This window comes from Taudactylus pleione, unplaced genomic scaffold (genome assembly GCF_031769625.1).
Source record: "Taudactylus pleione unplaced genomic scaffold, aTauple2 ptg000738l, whole genome shotgun sequence".
In the NCBI taxonomy this organism is placed as follows: domain Eukaryota; kingdom Metazoa; phylum Chordata; class Amphibia; order Anura; family Myobatrachidae; genus Taudactylus; species Taudactylus pleione.
Window position 1 is genome coordinate 1,124,774 of NW_028285140.1, and position 18,450 is coordinate 1,143,223.

Here is an 18,450-nt window from a genome sequence, read left to right on the forward strand (position 1 = left end):
TTTGTAATGAACGTTTCTAACACACCAACAAGGGAATAAATCCAGACACACTGGACATCAGTACTCACCCACTACATCATTCTATTGGTCAAACATAGCACCAATCAGGTTCCCTATCCTGTGATGTCACCAAGGTTTTTATACTAATTTCTCCTATCTACTGTCTCTCACAGATAACTTTATACAGCCTCCCCCTACCCATAATGCAGCATGAAGGGGCTCAGTGAGGGCAGCAGTGTAGGTGTGTAAGTGTCTGATGGGGTCACACAGAGAATAAAAGGACAGCTGTCCTGCCCCATAATCCAGGTATATCCTCACTCTGTCACAGGGGATATTGGGCCTTATTCAGCTGGTATCGCAAGTCTGCAGACGCATGCACCCGGCGATGTTTGCATTCTGCGCATGCACCGCACATGTGTGAACCGGCTGCTGTAATCTCGAAAGCGAATGGAGCAGATATGCAGCGCCATCGAGAAATGATTGACAGGAAGTGCTGTTTGGGGGTGGAGAGAGGGGGTGGTAGAAGGAACACAGGCGCGCCTTTGCGTTTGAACGCCGTTACAGGGATGTGCATAATTAAGCCCCTGCGATGGCGTACATAGCCAAAGGTCTAGATGGCAACCGGAAGTTTCGCAGGTTGTGAGTCAGGACAGCTGAACCACAACTGTGCGTATGGGTCGGAAGTTAATCGATGTTACAGATGTTTTCGCTGACTTTCGGATGTATGTAATGGGAGGTGGGCGGCTTTATAAGCTGGTGGGCGTCTGCCTGTGCTGCGGTGGCAGTGCACTCGCATTCATTTGCATAATTTTGCAGCGAGCAGGCACGTGCATCCGCAGACTTGTGATCCAAGATGAATAAGTCCCTTTGTCAGCTACCCGGATCTCTGTCTTGTCATGTATCACTGATTAGTAGTACTGATTATTACACCTACACACACACCAGGACTTGTTATTATATCCAATGTCTGACTGAGCTCCTCTCCTGTCTATACTGGGATAACACATCCCCACCATCCACCTCCCTGATTTACTGACATCCACTTCCCAGTAATGTCTCCCTGAGGAGAATCCCCTGGTGCTTATTACCTGATTATACTGAAATCTCTCTGGTGTTACTGGGTGATTCTGGTCTATATCTGACCATGATGCAGTTTTCCTGTCACCTGATATCTGTATATTATTACCAGCTGTGGTTACATCCAGTAATATGTCTGTAGCTTCCTGCACATAGATCCCTGTATTTATATTAGGGGTGTGCACCGGCCACTTTTCGTGTTTTGTGTTTTGGTTTTGGATCTGGATCTTTCTTCGTGTTTTGGATCTGGATTGGTTTTGCCAAAACCACCCTTCCGTGTTTTGGGTTCTGGGTTTTGTGTTTTGGATCTGTATTTTTTTGAAAAAAAGCATAAAAACAGCTAAAATCACAGAATTTGTAGGTTTTTCTGCTCCTATGCTATTATTAACCTCAATAACCTTAATTTCCACTCATTTCCAGTCTATTCTGAACACCTCACACCTCATAATAGTGTTTTTATGTCCAAAAGGTTGCACCGAGGTAGCTGGATGACTATGCTAAGCGACACGAGTGGGCGGCACAAACACGTGACCCATCTAGGAGTGACACTGCAGTGGCAGACAGGATGGCAGTTAGAAAAACTAGGCCCCAAACTGTACATAATGCAAAGAAAAAAAGAGGTGCAAGATGGAATTGTCCTTGGGCCCTCCCACCCACCCTTATGTTGTATAAACAGGACATGCACACTTTAACAAATCAATCATTTCAGCGCCAGGGTCTGCCACACAACTGTGGCTGAAATGATTGGTTCGTTTGGGCCCCCACAAAACAAGCTGGCAATTAATGTGTCCCTGCACAAACTGGCTCTACGGAGGCAAGATGTCATCCTCATCCTCCTCATCCACCGATTCCTCACCCTCTTCAGTGTGTACATCCTCATCCTCACAAAGTATTAACTCGTCCCCACTTGAATCCACCACCACAGGTCCCTCTGTACGTTCTGGAGGCTGGTCTCCCTGGAAGAGCTGATAATTCATTTTGATGAACATCATCTTCTCCACATTCTGTGGAAGCAACCTCCTACGCCTTTCGCTGACAAGGTTCCCGGCTGCACTAAACACTCTTTCGGAGTACACACTGGAGGGGGGGCAACTCAGGTAAAATAGAGCCAGTTTGTACAGGGGCCTCCAAATTGCCTCTTTTTCCTGCCAGTACAGGTATGGACTGTCTGACATGCCTACTTGGATGCTGTCACCGATGTAATCCTCCACCATTCTGTCAATGGTGACAGTATCATATGCAGTGACAGTAGACATGTCAGAAATTGTTGCCAGGTCCTTCAGTCCGGACCAGATGTCCAAACTTGGTCCTGCCTGCCCTGCATCACCGCCAGCGGGTTGCTTAGGATACCTAAGTTTTTTCCTGGCAGCCCCAGTTGCGGGAGAAAATGAAGAAGGAGCCGTTGACGTGTCACGTTCCGCTTCAGCTGACAGTGTGTTCACCAGCAGGTCTTTGCACCTCTGCAGGCTTGTGTCGGCCGGAAAGAGAGACACCACATAGGCTTTAAACCTAGGATCGAGCACGGTGGCCAAAATGTAGTGGTCTGATTTCAACAGATTGACCACCCTGGAATCCTGGCAAAGCGAATGAAGGGCTTCATCCACAAGTCCCACATGCCGAGCGGAATCGCTCCGTCTTAGCTCCTCCTTCACTTTCTCCAGCTGCTTCTGCAAAAGCCTGATGAGGGGAATGACCTGACTCAAGCTGGCAGTGTCTGAACTGACTTCACGTGTGGCAAGTTCGAAGGGCTGAAGAACCTTGCACAACACGGAAATCATTCTCCACTGCGCTTGAGTCAGGTGCATACCCCCTCCTTTGCCTATGTCATAGGTGGATGTATAGGCTTGTATGGCCTTTTGCTGCTCCTCCATCCTCTGAAGCATATAGAGGGTTGAGTTCCACCGCGTCACAACCTCTTGCTTCAGGTGATGGCGGGGCAGGTTCAAGAGTGTTTGCTGGCGCTCCAGTCTTCGGCACGCAGTCGCTGAATGGCGAAAGTGGCCAGAAATTTTTCGGGCCACCCAAAGCGTCTCCTGCACGCCCCTGTCGCTTTTCAGAAAATTCTGCACCACCAAGTTTATTGTGTGAGCAAAACATGGGACGTGCTGGAATTTGCCCAGATGTAATGCCCGCACAATATTGGTGGCGTTGTCAGATATCACAAATCCCCAGGAGAGTCTAAGTGGGGTAAGCCACTGGGCGATGATTTCCCTCAGTTTCTCTAAGAGGTTGTCGGCGGTGTGCCTCTTACTGAAACCGGTGATACACAGCGTAGCCTGCCTTGTAACGAGCTGGCGTTTCTGAGATGCTGCTACTGGTGACGCTGCTGCTGTTGCTGCGTAAGGTGATACATCTACCCAGTGGGCTGTCACAGTCATATAGTCCTTAGTCTGCCCTGTTCCACTTGTCCACATGTCCGTGGTTAAGTGGACATTGTGTACAACGGCATTTTTCAGGACACTGAGGACACTTTTTCTGACGTTTCTGTACAGTCTCGGTATCGCCTGCCTAGTGAAGTGGAATCTAGACGGGATTTGGAACCGGGGACACACTACCTCCATCAATTGTCTAAATCCCACTGCACTAATGGCGGATACCGGACGCACGTCTAACACCAACATAGCAGTCAAGGCCTCAGTTATACGTTTTGCTTCAGGATGACTGCTGTCGTACTTCATCCTCCTCGCTAAGGACTGTTGGAGGGTCAATTGTTTAGTAAAAGTAGTGGTGTTCCTACTTCCTCTCTGGGATGATGAACGACTCCCAGCAGCAGCAGCAACAGCAGCAGCGGCAGCAGTAGGCGTAGCAATGCAGGATCCTCCGGAGGAATCCCGGATAGGAGAGTCAGTCATGCCAGTGATATGGCCTGCAGGACTACTTCCGATCCTGACTAAGGAGGAAATTGACGAGGAGGGAGTTGACGGTGTGGTTTGCAGGCGCTTGGATACAACAGGACAACGGGATTTAGGTGTCCCTGGACTGCTTACGGTCTGAGCCAAAGTTTCTGAACTTGACAGTAACTTTTTATGAACGCGCTGCAGGTGCCGTATAAGGGAGGATGTTCCTAGGTGGTTGACGTCCCTACCCCTACTTATTTCACCTTTACATATGGTACATATGGCAAGACAGTTGTTGTCCGGATTTGGATAGAAATATTGCCAGACCAAAGAGGTGGAATGTTTGGTCTTCTGCCCAGGCATGACCGTGATGGGCTTTTTCATCCCACGGACAACAACTGTCTCCCCCGGAGCCTGATTTAAACAAACCACATCACCATCAGAATCCTCCTCGCCAACTTCCTCCTCAGCGCCAGCTACACCAGTATCCTCATCCTGTTGTACTTCAACAGTGACATCTTCAATTTGCATATCAGCAAGTGGACTGTGGGTGCTCCTTTCAGCACTTGCAGGGGGCGTGCAAATGGTGGAAAGAGCCACCTCTTCCCGTCCAGTGCTGGGAAGGTCAGGCATCGCAACCACCACCACACTTGGACTCTCTTTGGGGATTTGTGATATCTTCTTAGAAAGCACAGTTCTTCGCTGTGCTTTTGCCAGCTTAACTCTTTTGATTTTTTTAGTGGGAGGAGTGCTTCCATCGTCATGTGAAGCTGAACCACTAGTCATGAACATACTAGGGATCGACCTTAGCCGTTCCTTGCCACTCCGTGTCGTAAATGGCATATTGGCAAGTTTACGTTTCTCTTCAGCTGATTTAAATGTCTTTTTCAAGGTCATTTTCCTGAACTTTGCCATTTGGGATTGTATGTGCCCTCTACTATGACATTGGGCATCGGCCTTGGCAGACGACGTTGATGGCATGTTATCGTCTATGTCATGACTAGTGGCAGCAGCTTCAGCACTAGGAGGAAGTGGTTCTTGATCTTTCTCTATTTTATTTTTATCGGAGAAAGTTTGGTCCTCCATTTATGTTATATCGATTTGATATATACGTGCGGCTAAACACAGAAAATAAATTTTTTTTTGGTTCGGACTGGAGTGTACTTTGTGGGTTACAGCACCCTTTAACGGTCAAGCCAGCCGGCCCTTTACTTATGACACAGGCGCACTCTTGGCACTACTTTGTTGATGCACGTGCGGCTACTGCGCACACAATTCACAAACACAGAAAATAATTTTTTTTTGGTTTGGACTGGAGTGTACTTTCGGGGGTTACAGCACCCTTTAACGGTCAAGCCAGCCGGCCCTTTACTTATGACACAGGCGCACGCTTGGCACTACTTTGTTGATGCACGTGCGGCTACTGCGCACACAATTCACAAACACAGAAAATAATTTTTTTTTAGGTTTGGACTGGAGTGTACTTTCGGGGGTTACAGCACCCTTAACGGTCAAGCCAGCCGGCCCTTTACTTATGACACAGGCGCACGCTTGGCACTACTTTGTTGATGCACGTGCGGCTACTGCGCACACAATTCACAAACACAGAAAATAATTTTTTTTTTGGTTTGGACTGGAGTGTACTTTCGGGGGTTACAGCACCCTTTAACGGTCAAGCCAGCCGGCCCTTTACTTATGACACAGGCGCACGCTTGGCACTACTTTGTTGATGCACGTGCGGCTACTGCGCACACAATTCACAAACACAGAAAATAATTTTTTTTTGGTTTGGACTGGAGTGTACTTTCGGGGGTTACAGCACCCTTTAACGGTCAAGCCAGCCGGCCCTTTACTTATGACACAGGCGCACGCTTGGCACTACTTTGTTGATGCACGTGCGGCTACTGCGCACACAATTCACAAACACAGAAAATAATTTTTTTTTGGTTTGGACTGGAGTGTACTTTCGGGGGTTACAGCACCCTTTAACGGTCAAGCCAGCCGGCCCTTTACTTATGACACAGGCGCACGCTTGGCACTACTTTGTTGATGCACGTGCGGCTACTGCGCACACAATTCACAAACACAGAAAATAATTTTTTTTTGGTTTGGACTGGAGTGTACTTTCGGGGGTTACAGCACCCTTTAACGGTCAAGCCAGCCGGCCCTTTACTTATGACACAGGCGCACGCTTGGCACTACTTTGTTGATGCACGTGCGGCTACTGCGCACACAATTCACAAACACAGAAAATAATTTTTTTTTAGGTTTGGACTGGAGTGTACTTTCGGGGGTTACAGCACCCTTAACGGTCAAGCCAGCCGGCCCTTTACTTATGACACAGGCGCACGCTTGGCACTACTTTGTTGATGCACGTGCGGCTACTGCGCACACAATTCACAAACACAGAAAATAATTTTTTTTTTGGTTTGGACTGGAGTGTACTTTCGGGGGTTACAGCACCCTTTAACGGTCAAGCCAGCCGGCCCTTTACTTATGACACAGGCGCACGCTTGGCACTACTTTGTTGATGCACGTGCGGCTACTGCGCACACAATTCACAAACACAGAAAATAATTTTTTTTTGGTTTGGACTGGAGTGTACTTTCGGGGGTTACAGCACCCTTTAACGGTCAAGCCAGCCGGCCCTTTACTTATGACACAGGCGCACGCTTGGCACTACTTTGTTGATGCACGTGCGGCTACTGCGCACACAATTCACAAACACAGAAAATAATTTTTTTTTGGTTTGGACTGGAGTGTACTTTCGGGGGTTACAGCACCCTTTAACGGTCAAGCCAGCCGGCCCTTTACTTATGACACAGGCGCACGCTTGGCACTACTTTGTTGATGCACGTGCGGCTACTGCGCACACAATTCACAAACACAGAAAATAATTTTTTTTTGGTTTGGACTGGAGTGTACTTTCGGGGGTTACAGCACCCTTTACCGGTCAAGCCAGCCGGCCCTTTACTTATGACACAGGCGCACTCTTGGCACTACTTTGTTGATGCACGTGCGGCTACTGCGCACACAATTCACAAACACAGAAAATAATTTTTTTTTAGGTTTGGACTGGAGTGTACTTTCGGGGGTTACAGCACCCTTAACGGTCAAGCCAGCCGGCCCTTTACTTATGACACAGGCGCACGCTTGGCACTACTTTGTTGATGCACGTGCGGCTACTGCGCACACAATTCACAAACACAGAAAATAATTTTTTTTTGGTTTGGACTGGAGTGTACTTTCGGAGGTTACAGCACCCTTTAACGGTCAAGCCAGCCGGCCCTTTACTTATGACACAGGCGCACGCTTGGCACTACTTTGTTGATGCACGTGCGGCTACTGCGCACACAATTCACAAACACAGAAAATAATTTTTTTTTAGGTTTGGACTGGAGTGTACTTTCGGGGGTTACAGCACCCTTAACGGTCAAGCCAGCCGGCCCTTTACTTATGACACAGGCGCACGCTTGGCACTACTTTGTTGATGCACGTGCGGCTACTGCGCACACAATTCACAAACACAGAAAATAATTTTTTTTTTGGTTTGGACTGGAGTGTACTTTCGGGGGTTACAGCACCCTTAACGGTCAAGCCAGCCGGCCCTTTACTTATGACACAGGCGCACGCTTGGCACTACTTTGTTGATGCACGTGCGGCTACTGCGCACACAATTCACAAACACAGAAAATAATTTTTTTTTAGGTTTGGACTGGAGTGTACTTTCAGGGGTTACAGCACCCTTAACGGTCAAGCCAGCCGGCCCTTTACTTATGACACAGGCGCACGCTTGGCACTACTTTGTTGATGCACGTGCGGCTACTGCGCACACAATTCACAAACACAGAAAATAATTTTTTTTTGGTTTGGACTGGAGTGTACTTTCGGGGGTTACAGCACCCTTTAACGGTCAAGCCAGCTGGCCCTTTACTTATGACACAGGCGCACGCTTGGCACTACTTTGTTGATGCACATGCGGCTACTGCGCACACAATTCACAAACACAGAAAATAATTTTTTTTTAGGTTTGGACTGGAGTGTACTTTCGGGGGTTACAGCACCCTTAACGGTCAAGCCAGCCGGCCCTTTACTTATGACACAGGCGCACGCTTGGCACTACTTTGTTGATGCACGTGCGGCTACTGCGCACACAATTCACAAACACAGAAAATAATTTTTTTTTTGGTTTGGACTGGAGTGTACTTTCGGGGGTTACAGCACCCTTAACGGTCAAGCCAGCCGGCCCTTTACTTATGACACAGGCGCACGCTTGGCACTACTTTGTTGATGCACGTGCGGCTACTGCGCACACAATTCACAAACACAGAAAATAATTTTTTTTTGGGTTTGGACTGGAGTGTACTTTCGGGGGTTACAGCACCCTTAACGGTCAAGCCAGCCGGCCCTTTACTTATGACACAGGCGCACGTTTGGCACTACTTTGTTGATGCACGTGCGGCTACTGCGCACACAATTCACAAACACAGAAAATAATTTTTTTTTTGGTTTGGACTGGAGTGTACTTTCGGGGGTTACAGCACCCTTAACGGTCAAGCCAGCCGGCCCTTTACTTATGACACAGGCGCACGTTTGGCACTACTTTGTTGATGCACGTGCGGCTACTGCGCACACAATTCACAAACACAGAAAATAATTTTTTTTTTGGTTTGGACTGGAGTGTACTTTCGGGGGTTACAGCACCCTTAACGATCAAGCCAGCCGGCCCTTTACTTATGACACAGGCGCACGCTTGGCACTACTTTGTTGATGCACGTGCGGCTACTGCGCACACAATTCACAAACACAGAAAATTATTTTTTTTTGGTTTGGACTGGAGTGTACTTTCGGGGGTTACAGCACCCTTTAACGGTCAAGCCAGCCGGCCCTTTACTTATGACACAGGCGCACGCTTGGCACTACTTTGTTGATGCACGTGCGGCTACTGCGCACACAATTCACAAACACAGAAAATATATTATTTTTTTAGCACTTGGGGGGAGCACCCCTGATGGACAGAGCACCCCCTGGACAACACTACAGCACCCCTTTAGGACTGGGACACTGCACAGGACTTTGGAGTGGACACAGCCCCTATGGAGAACTGACTGCACAACACAGTCCAGCCAGCCCCTATGGACTTTGAAGTAGTGGACACAGCCCCTATTAACAACAGCAGCACAGCACAACACAGCCAGCCCCTATGGACTTTGAAGTAGTGGACAACAGCAGCACTACACTACACTACACTACACAGCACTAACTCCCACCCTCCCTCTTCACTGTCCACAGCCGAGTGAGAAAATGGCGCCGACGCGGGTACCTTATATAGGATCCAAAACCCGCGAGACTCGGAAGGCGGGATGATGACGTTTTGCCTCGATGTCAGATCCGAGTCAGGCGGGAAAAGTCGAGCCTGACTCGGATCGGACTCGGATCGGGGGGGCTCGGGGGGGTTCGGATTTCAGAAATCCGAACCCGCTCACCCCTAATTTATATCATATAATCCTTTCTGTATTGTCCTGGAGATGAGATCCACATTAATTTCTCCTACACCATTGTCTTGTTTATCATGTCTCTCTGTGTCAGTATCTCTGGTGGGAGATACTGACACAGTCGTCAGGATCCCACCAGTTATCACACCAGTCTAATGTATTTTGTATAACAGGTACTGGATCAGTCATATTATTTTGCTCCTCAGTAACACACAAGTCACCTGTGTCTGGTTCCTGTAAGACAGTCACATCCAGTAATATATCTGTAGCTTCCTGCACATAGACCCCTGTATTTATACCTGTTATTATATCAGATAATGTATGTAATGTCCCTGAGATGAGACCCACATCCAGATCTCCTGCACCATGGACCTGGTTATCATGTCTTTCTGTGTCCTCAGTATCACACAAGTCACCTGTGTCTGGTTCCTGTAAGACAGTCACTGGGTCACACATGTTACACAGCTCCTCAATGTGATGCATCTTCCTGGACATCTCATCCTTCTTTATTTCCAGCTGCTGGATCAGATCAGAGACTGAGAGTGAAACGCGCTTCTCCTGCCTGGAGATCTCATTCAGGACTCTCTTCTCCAGGTCTTCCAGCTGTTTCCTGATGTCTCTAAACAGGGCAGTGACTGTCTCTGTTACACCAGCTGCTTTTCCCTGATCTTCTCTCCTGCGCTCCTGCAGACTCTGGACTCTTTTCTCAGCCTCCGCTTTCTTTGTGGTCAGTTTCTGCAGAACATCTCTCAGCTTCTCCTTCTTCTTCTCAGAGGCCTCATCCAGTGACTCCATCTGATGTCCTCTGTGTTCCCCGATCAGACAGCAGGACACACAGATACAGGCAGCATACTCAGTGCAGAAGTACTCCAGGATCTTCTTATGGACAGAGCATTTCCTGTTCCCCAGGGAAGTGGTGGGATCACATAAGACATGTTCTGCTGACTTGCTGTGTACTCTCAGGTGTTTATCACACAGAGAAGCCTCACACATCAGACAGGATTTAGCAGCAGGTACAGGAGAGTCCACACAGTAAGTGCAGAAGATCTCAGTCTCCTCCTGATCTGGCCGAGTAGACAGGAAACTCCCCACTATGTTACACAGAGGAATGTTCCGTGTTAGTGCAGGACGCTCCTGACACTCTGCTCTGCATTCAGGACAGCTATAAACTCCAGACCCCTTCTGTGTATCCAGCACACGACCAATACACACCCGGCAGAAGTTGTGGCCACATCTCAGGGTTACAGGATCTGTATAAATGCTCAGACAGATGGAACAGTCCAGCTCCTGTCTCAGATCAGCAGACGCCATCGCTGGTAGCAGGAGAGAGAAATGAAAGTGAAAGTCTCTGATACTCAGACAAAACCAGTAAAATGTCTAAATCCCCTTCATGGAGAGGACCCTGACATCATCAGCCAGTGTCCAGCATCATTCCCTGCCATCCAAGTGGGCATAGAGGGGGAATATAACCATGTGGCGAGCGTAGTGAGCCCGTGAGGGGACAACAAACTTGTTTAAATGGGGACAAAGTACTTCTTTAGCTGGCTGTCATGGGCAGGAACTGCACTTCCCCCTCACTCACGTCACATCTAGGTCCCTGGCAAGAAGGGGAAATACAGCCAACCCAGACACCAGAGGGGTCACATTCTGCACACAGGGCGAGGCTGAGCTGTCACTCACATTATATCTATAGGAGCAGTTACACTAAGGGAGACACCTAATACATAAAGGGACATCCTGCAGAAAATGGACTTAATTTTAGCAAGTATCAAGATAATGTAATAATATGAAGATAATTTTAGCACATTTTGCATAATTGCATCACAGTTACTTCATCAGAAACACAGTTCATTTATTATTAAAATATTATAGAAAACATAAATAGCAGTTTATTTGCTTTATTCCGGAGCACTTAGTAATGGGAGGTATATTACTGTGACTATGGGAGTGACTCAGAGGTGGCGCTAATGCATAGTTACTGCCGCTACTGCGAATTTTTGCTAATGCAGCAGCGATGGGCTGTCTACTGAGACTCTCACCAGCTGCGGCTCTAATCTGCTGCGATGCGCAAATAAATACACCATGGAACGGCATTGGACATTAGAGCATCGCTATGGTTGCTGAGAATGTCCAATATACATGGCCACCAGTGTAACCGCATCTACTGATGCAGCACCTAACGTCGACACGCAAGCAGATGAAAGTCACCCCCCAGGAACGCCTATCGGAATTGCATGGAACTCCATCTCCGGCGGTAACCATGGGGACACGTGCACTGCATCTCAGACTATATGCGCAGATTTAAAACATCGGGCGTCCAGCTCTGAACCAGCCCCAATGTAACTGGAAAAAAATATTCTTAATAAATATTGGCCGCTACTAAAGAAGGACCCTGTTCTTGGGAACTCTTTGCCGGATCGCCCCAAGTGTATTTATAAGAAAGCCCCAAATTTGGCTAATAAATTGGTGAAGAGTGCATTACCTTGTGATAAACAACCATATAAGGTTACATCTAAGGGTTTTTATAGGTGTTTATATGTCATACTTGCCTACCCTCCCAATTTGGTCAGGAGCCTCCCGAAAATCGGGGGCCGCTCCCGACCTCCCGGGAAGGCAGGTAAGTTTTCCGGCAGCTGCCGACCCCTCCTGCCCCCCACCGCAATTACAAGAAGCTCTCCGGCAGCGGGGGGGCCTGTGACGCGATTCACGCAGAATCGCGTCATTTTGGCCCCGCTCCCTGCTTCACTCTGCCTGTAATATTGGGAGTGTGTAGCGGGGGCGGGGCCAAAATGACGCGATCGTGTGGCTCCGCCCGCAAACTCTTGTAGTCTGGCCGGCCCCGCCCCCGTTTGCTGGCCACGCTCCCCCCACTCAAGCCGATGTGGCTGCTCCCTCCCGGAAGGGGCAGCCAGATAGTCGGCAAGCATGTTATTTGTTTATATATTTTATAGGTGTCTTCCATGTTTATATGTTGCATGATGTGTAGGGAGGTAAGAAATATAGGAGAAACATCCAATATGGAAGCGCTCAAAATTAATGGGAATAAACACACCATTAACGAGTTCATTACATGGAAAGTGAAAAATTTCATATATATGATAGAATGCACGTGCAACCTAGTTTATATAGGCAGGACATCTAGGCCTTTGAAGATACGCCTGAGTGAACATATCAGGAATATCAAAAAAGGCCTAGGGGTAAATTTACTAAAGTGAGAGTTTTTAGAAGTGAGTTTTAAAAGTGATGTTGCCCATAGCAACCAATCAGATTCTAGTTATTATCTTCTAGAAGGTGCTAGTTAAATGTTAAGTAGAATCTGATTGGTTGCTATGGGCAACATCACTTTTAAAAACTCACTTCTAAAAACTCTCCCTTTAGTAAATTTACCCCCTAGAGTCACATGATTTATCCCATCATTTTAAACTCACACACAACTGTTCTATCGCAAACATTAAACGTTTTGCAGGTATAAAATTGATGAGAGGAAATTGGAGAAGAAACGATGTAGCGAAACAATTAGCAAAAAGTGAGATGAGATTTATTTATGATTTTAATACTTTACAACCAGGTGGAATCAATTCCGACTTTTAACTTACCCCATCTGCCGCTGGTGACCACGGACCCTCGCCTGTTCACTCTTCCTCCAAGGTGCTGGTGCCAGTGTCTGTTGTGGCTCCCTTCTGTAAAGCAGTAAAGCCTTTTCTCACGATAGAGGCGGGCCACGGGCAGCTGACACCCGGGCTGCCTGCCTTGCTTAAAAAAATTACAGCTGGGTGACGCGATTTGGGGAGCAGGGTCACAGTTGAGAAGTGGCCCCACAGACAAATTTTTCCCGCTAAAGGTAAGGGCTAATCCGGCCCTGGGTAGGGCACCATGCAGCTCAGACATGAATAAACTGAATAGTAATCGATTTAGTGCTTGTGCTTTGCCTTTTGAAAATCATTTAAACAGAACATATGCAAATGCAGAGGGGGAGGGGGGGTTCCGGTTGCCTGGAAACCCCCCATCTCAGTATCACAAACTAAATAATTAGCACCACCTGTGGATCTTTTAACATGTCAGCCAGTATTAAATACACCTGTGCACCATCTAGGAGATCTGGAAAACATGCACTGTTAGGGGTGCACTGCTATAGACCATCAATAGAGTTAATTATTAATACTATATAATAATACACTATCCAGTGCATGACAAGGTGCACATATATGTCCAGGGCATTGCTAGGTTCTTCTGCCGCTCCCTCAGACTTGCTCCAGTGCTCTGCACTGGAGCCCACATCTGAAATAATAACATTCAGCTCAGGCAGGATGGCCCTACTGCCGCATCTAATGGGTTACTGTGGACACTAGTCCTGTATATTCTGGAATTATGACACACAATACACTTTGTACTATGCATATTATACATACATGCCGACTATCTGGCTGCCCCTTCCGGGAGGGAGCAGCCAGATCGGCATTACTGTGGGGGCGTGGCCAGCAAACGGGGGCGGGGCCGGCCAGATGACAAGTTTTTGCGGGCGGTGCAGAGGCGGAGCCACACAAGCGCGTCATTTTGGCCCCGCCCCCGCTACACACTGCCGATATTACAGGCAGTGTGAAGCAGGGGGCGGTGCCAAAATGACGCGAATCGCGTCACCGCCCCCCTTCGCTGCCGGGGTTTTACAAGTAATTGCGGTGGGACAGGAGGGGTCGGCGGCAGCCGGGAGACTTGCCTGCAATCCCGGGAGGTCGGGAGCTGCACCCGATTTTCGGGAGGCTCCCGACCAAATCGGGAGGGTAGGCAAGTATGATATTATAGCTGGTTAAGTGCTAATTATGTCCTCTTCATGGATTGGCCACACTCACTCTATAATCAGGCATTTGGAAACCCCCCTCTAGAAATCCTGCGTTTGCCACTGCAGAAGTTGAATAGTTCCATCCTGTCCACCCGTAACTGTCCTCTGCCCTGTAACTCTGATGCATGCAGTCTGTGTATACGATTTACTGCCCCTTCGTGTCCTAGGGCCTGATTCACTAAGGATCACAATACAGCGTACGCACGCAGTTCAACTGCGATAGCAAGCCAATCTACTGCGATCGCAATGCAAACGCAACACCACATAAGGACGCCCACTTTACCATATCCATAATACTTAGCAGAATAGCGAAACCATCGGTGCAATCATCAATCACTCTGCGATGGGTCTGCGTAGCCTCTGCAATTGTAGGCTTGATCGCAGCGGCTAGTTCGCGCACTGCGATGCGTACGCATGCGCAGTGTGAAGTAATCGCCTGATTGCGTGCGTTCTTGCAGCTGTGTACGGTAGTGAATCAGGTCCCTAAACTACACTTTTGGGTAATGATGATGGGAACCTGAAACATTATAAATTATAAGTCCCAGAATCTCACATGCTGTAATTGGTGTGATGATAGAGACTTACCATTGATAACTTTTTCTTCAAGGTCCGTAGGGTTACCATGGGGATAATGATCCAAGCACCAAACAGTTAAGCTTTCAGCTCCCAGGATGCCTCTGGTCCTCCTCCACATATACCCCGCCCCCGGCCACAGGCATTCAGTTCTGTAACCAAGCCCAAAAGCAGGAGAAGGAAAGAGGAGAAGAAAGAACAACCCTCCCTTGTACGGAGAACAGCTCTATCCTGGTGAAAAATCAAAAATGGAGTGCGACCAGAGAGCGCTGCCAAATCAGAGACTCTGTGTGCAGAAGAGATAGCGAGGAGAAAAAGTGACTTCGCTTGTCAACCATTTCAAATCTACAGAGTCCAGAGGTTCAAATGGGGGAGCTTTGTAGCCCTTTAAGAATCAAAGACAAATCCCCCAGGCTAATAGTGGGACAAAGGGTGGCTGAACTTGGAGAACCCCCTGAAAAAAAATTCGAACATCCGGCAAAGAAACAATCCTTTATCTGGAACCAGACTGACAGTGCAGAAACCTGCACTCTCAGGGTGGCCAGGCGGAAATCAAGGTCTAACCCATCCTGGAGAAAAGCAAGTACCTGGGAAACCCTAAAAACCTTAGGGTCATACTTTCTGTGGGAACATCATTTACCAAAAGACTGACAAACTCTGTAATAGATGCGGGCAGAGGAAAGTTTTCGTGGCCTAAGAATCGTTTGAATCACAGAGCAGGAGAAACCTTTGACTTTCAAGATGGAAGACTCAAGAGCCATACCGTCAAAGACAGACGGGGTTAGTCCGGATGTAGGCAGGGAGGAAGAGGAATCATGTCTATGGGTAGATTCATTATGTCGGTGAACCAATGACGTGCCAAGCAGGAGCCACTAGTATTACTGTTCCACCTTCCTGCTTGAATTTTCTGAGGACCCTTGGGAGTAGGGATATTGGAGGAAAGAGATACGCCAGTTTGAAATCCCATCTAACTGCCAGTTCGTTCACTAAGGCGGCCGAGGAGTCTCTGGACCTGGACCCGTACTTGGGGGCCTTGTGGTTGTGACATGATGCCATGAGATCAAAGTCCGGTTGGCCCCATTTGTTCACTAGGGGTATGGCTGTATTCTGATTCCCTGAAGCCTGTGATAGGCCGTCATCGCTGCCATTATTTTGGTGAAGACCCGCGAGCCGTCGATAACCCAAAGGGCAGTGCCTGAAATTGGTAATGTTGTTACAGGACAGGACAGCAAACTGTAGAAATTGTTGTTGGGATGGCTTAATCGGCACATGGAAGTACGCACCCTGAATGTCCAGAGAAGCCCAAAAAATCCCCAGGTTCCACTGATCGAAGAGTTTCCCTACAGAACTTGGGTACACGGATAACCCTGTTGAGGGTTTTCAGATTAAGAATAGGGCAATGAGACCCATTCTGTTTCTGAACCAAAAATAAATTGGACTAATAATCCTTTCCCTACTGAACCACAGGAACCGGGATTATCACCCCTGCCGGCAGCAGGGAGTAAATGGCCTCCTCTAGGGCCAAGTTCCTGATAGAGTCCGATGGAGGAGTAGTGCAAAAAATTTCTGGGGAGGATGTCTCCAGAAAGTGAGAGTATACCCCTGAAAAACCACTTCTCGGACCCAGGCGCCTGTTGTAGTTTGATGCCAGTAGTCCGCAAACTGAAAAGCTGGCCTCCCAACCTGGGCTCCCCCATCAGGCAGAGTTTTTGTTGTCCGGCTTAGACCGTCCAGGACTTCTTAGCTTGCTTGGTTGTCCTGCGAACACTTCCTAGACTTTAATGCAGCTGTTGATGGCAGGCCTGCAGAATTTGAAGCTGCCAGAGAAGACAGAATCTTATCTAATTCTGCTCCAAAAAGTATATTTCCAAAGTAAGGATTCCAGAGCCTTCTTTGACCCCGTATCTGCTTTCCAGGCCCTTAACCAAAGGGCTCTGCGAGACATAACTGTGCAGACTATGCTTTAGAAGCTATAAGCCCAGTATCTCTTGCAGCTTCTCCCATTAAGGGACCAATTCCCGTATGTGGGAGATATATGTCAGCTGTTCTCTGGTAGCATTTAGTAGAGTATCTTCCAATGCCACTGTCTACTCCTCAACAGCCTTGGATACCCAAGCCCCAGCCATAGCTGGACAAGTAACAGCTCTAGATGATGAAAATACTGCTTTAAGACATGTTTCAATTTTCCTATCTGTAGGATCTTTAAGAGGAGATGCTGACAGAATAAGCAACGTAGCGTTCCTGACTAAATGTGTCACCTGAGAATCCACAGTAGGAGGGGCTTCCCACTTAGTACATTCAGCAGCTGGGAAAGGATACAAAGATGCTAATCTTTCCATTTATCTGGGTTACTCCATGCCCCTTCCATCAGTTCAGTGAGCTGACCCCCCCTCTTCAGATTTAGGAAATTTAGATTTTACCACCTTCCGGTGTTTACATACTGGAGCCTTCTTTGTAGGAGCCGGCTCATCATCCTGTATATTTGGGATTGATTTGACCGTCCTCACAAAAAAAAAAAGGCATCCACTGTAGAAGGATGGTCCTCATCTCCTGAGGTAGACCCTGGAGAAGAACCCAGCGCATTATCTGATTCCTCTGATGATGCATCTGAATCTACATGCTGAGCAGACTGATAAAAAACTAATGTCCGCTAAAGCACTTTAGCGACTTTGCAACAGCCGACTGAGCCATACTGACTTGAGTGGGTATAAACATCCATCCAGGAAGGATGTGTAGGAGGGACAAACATAGCATGCGGTGAGTATCCCATTAAAGGAGGCAGTGTGGGAGTAGCCAAACGAACCACTAGCTGCGTCATTACCCGAGACAAGGAGGCACCCAAGATGGCGCCTGTACAGGGGCTGGAAGACTGGATGTGGTGATGTGGTTCTTTATAACAGACAGCACACCAACCATCCTGTATAAATTCCTGAGGGGACTGGCCCGCCAAACAGGATTTACCTGAAATCAGCACGGAGGCCTCAACCTCCTGTTTCCCTTTACCTTTTGCATATTACATAATAAAGGTAACAAAGCAATGCAATGTGACAGCCTTCACAAACACTAGTAAATATGAAGTACACAGAAAAAACCCCTTCCACCTGTACAAAGGGATGAGGAGAAAAAAACAGTTATAGTTATAACTGACAGTCAGAAATAAAAGGCAGTATCAACACAGCAGCTAGCAAACAGTCACATACAATGCATATGTCATTTAGTTATAGACTCTGAATCAACTGCTAAAACAAAAGTCTTGGTAGGATATAGAGCACCATATACCTGACCCGAGGGAGAGGTATACAGGGAGAATGACCCAACATCTCCTGAGACCAAATCACTACAGCAGAGCACCGATAGTGTACTGTGAGCGTCTCATATACACGAGGAGGGTAGGAGGAGCAACCCAGGTGCACGAAAACCTTTGATGGATCTGCATCTGGGTCGGAGCTGCCAGGGGAGAGCCTGCCTCCCCTAAGCTGCATCAACCGGCTGGGTATGCTGGCCTCATGGCAGCAGAATTGCATCTGCTGCCGATCCCTGGCGTCAGACGATAAGGCCCCTGTAGTCTAGTGAAGGAGAGGATGTTCCAGGCCCTCACTGCAGCGGTTTCCGGTGCGTCTCCAGTGCCGGA

The 18,450-nt window shown here is 48.0% G+C and overlaps 1 pseudogene; it reads right to left on the reverse strand.

Moving 5' to 3' along the window:
- Window positions 1–9,933: 9,933 nt before the first annotated feature.
- LOC148477183 (E3 ubiquitin/ISG15 ligase TRIM25-like) lies at window positions 9,934–10,720 on the reverse strand (annotated as a pseudogene).
- Window positions 10,721–18,450: the final 7,730 nt, after the last annotated feature.